We start from the raw sequence: 2,534 nt of genomic DNA, 5'->3' as shown, positions 1-2,534 counted from the left end.
GAAAACACTATTATGCTATCAAATATGCCTCATTTTTAAACCCCGCGTCGGGTTACCTCCCGCCATTGTGGTGTCTTCCCCGCCCTAACACGGTGTAATCTCCAACCCGCCCGGTGTTATCCCCGGGCCATCAGGCACGGTGTAATCATAACCCGCCCGCCTTCGTAGTGTCATGCCTGGCTTGTCAAACGCGGTGTTATCCTAAATGCATTATATATACTTATCATAATACATGCATTAGAAATTGGGTAAATACTATAATTCTATCGGGGTGACGTAAGGTCGAAAGCCCCCCGATTCCATTATGGACAAATCATGATCATCGTGTCTCACCTTGAAGGATCTAGCATTATAAGGTGAGTCTAGCAACAATGAATAACATCAAATAATCATATAAGGGTCATTAGCTTCGTAGGAATATCATATCTCTAAACTAAGACTCATCATCATCATTATCATATTCATGACATTTCTCTTATCTTTATCTCATGAGAAACTCTTATTAATCATAGACTCATAGTTTCCGGAATATGGCAACATCATGGAAAGTTAAAGAAAGTCATATTATAGGAATCATGCCTAAGAAAAAGAAGGGACTAGCCTTACATACCTTAATGTTTCTCTAACTTTACCAATTAAACGCTTTCCTCCGATGTTCATGATTCTACATTCAAGAGAATTCGTACTAGGATTAGATAATCAAAAACATACTTAGGCTCGGAAGCTAATGCCCGAAAATTGAGCGTAGCATTTGCTTTGTTTCTACCACTTCCTCCATATGATATAACGACCCCCAAACATCAATAACAACATTCATAATATCATAATCCATAATTTGACAAGTTCGACATTATTCAATTTCCAAAATTCCCTCTCAAAGTCATTCGCAACCATAGCCATAATACAACGCCACACCGTCCTCATATAATGCTTCTCCAATATTCTTAATACCATTTATAACAAGATTATACTCATAATATATCAAGAGTCATGATTCATGTCAAACTATTATTCAAGAACACCATTTTTTCATAATTGAGCTCCATATTCTACCTCCTTCCATAATCTAAGTCTTTCAACTGTTCAACATTCTAAATAACATGCAATGATCATAAAGCTCACCTTTGATCGTGTAGGAATGGGCTTTTGATGAAATTACTCCACTTGGAGAAAACCCTAGTTCCACTTCCAAAGAATTTCTTGACTTCTAGCAACTCTAGAGAGCTTCCTTACACTTGATTTCCTTGGATTGATGAAGTTAATCTTTGATTTGTCTTGAATTTATGTTAATGAAATATGTAGAACCTTCTAGAGATCTTGAGAGAAGTGGAGAAGTTGGAAGAATGAAAAATTAGAAGTAGGAACATGTATTTGTACTTGGAAATTACTCAGCCCGTCGGGTGTTATACGGACCCTTATACGGTCCATATAACATTATATGATCCGTATAAGTGTTCGTATTTCATCATCAGGGAAAACATCTTTTTTGTTGAGTTATGCGGACCCTTATACGGACCGTATAAGTGGTCGTATAACTCCATTTTCCTGAAATCATTTCCGTCGTTCCGTTTGATCTCCAATCCTTATGGAACCTTCTTAGCACTTGTTTAACACTTCATTAGCAATCTAAGGAGCGTTATAACTTTTCCTCAAGGCATTATTAAATCAACATCACCTCGATACTTTGCAAAACCTTTTTCAAAACGACTTATACTTTGCATTCCTCAATGAACTTTCTTCTCTTGCCTCAAATGTCCTTGGAACTTAGTTAGAACCGTTAAGTACTACTTCTTACTTGTAGAAACATCATATACTTCTCACCCTGCGTTATTCTATCTATCATACAATGACATGAAATTTTTCGAGGTGTAACAGTTTAGGTGGACAAAATAAAACGGGTATGCACAATATTAGTATACTAATCAACATAGCTAAGAACTAAAATAATTATAGAGCCAAAAAAATTAATTACATTGACTTGGGCCAAGCCCACATTAACAACCAAAGCTATAAGAAATATCGTAAAAGAGAATCCCACGAGCCCAAAGGCGAGTGCAAAACACATAAAGAGGTCTAACGGACCAAAGGAGATGTAGCCCAGAATCAGAGGCCCAAATTACTACTTTCCCAGATTTCCAATTAAGTGTACGACCCAGGTTATACACAAGATATACCTCAAATATACACATTTAGGAGAGCAAAACAGTGTTTGATACCCTTTATATACTTGATATATACTTCATTTTTCTAACCAAATTTTATTCCCAGAGCTATAACTACAACAAAGCCTCCAAACACTTCAATTTTAACCTTGATCCTAGACTTTTAATTGGTTTTAAAGTCAAACAAATTTCCAGAATTACATTAATGTTGCTAAGTGGTCTAGTCAATCTCATAAGGACTCCAAAGAATCCTCTAACTCAAACTAAAAACTCTGAAACCATCTCTAAGAACAAGTTGAAGAAAACTTGACTCAAATAATTCAAAGAAGGAAGAAGAACAGTGGCTTAATAATACAGATATCCCAACAGGTC

The sequence above is a fragment of the Lycium ferocissimum genome, chromosome 1 (assembly GCF_029784015.1).
Source record: "Lycium ferocissimum isolate CSIRO_LF1 chromosome 1, AGI_CSIRO_Lferr_CH_V1, whole genome shotgun sequence".
NCBI lineage: Eukaryota > Viridiplantae > Streptophyta > Magnoliopsida > Solanales > Solanaceae > Lycium > Lycium ferocissimum.
The sequence above is the reverse complement of the archived record's forward strand: the minus strand, read 5'-3'. Positions refer to the sequence as shown.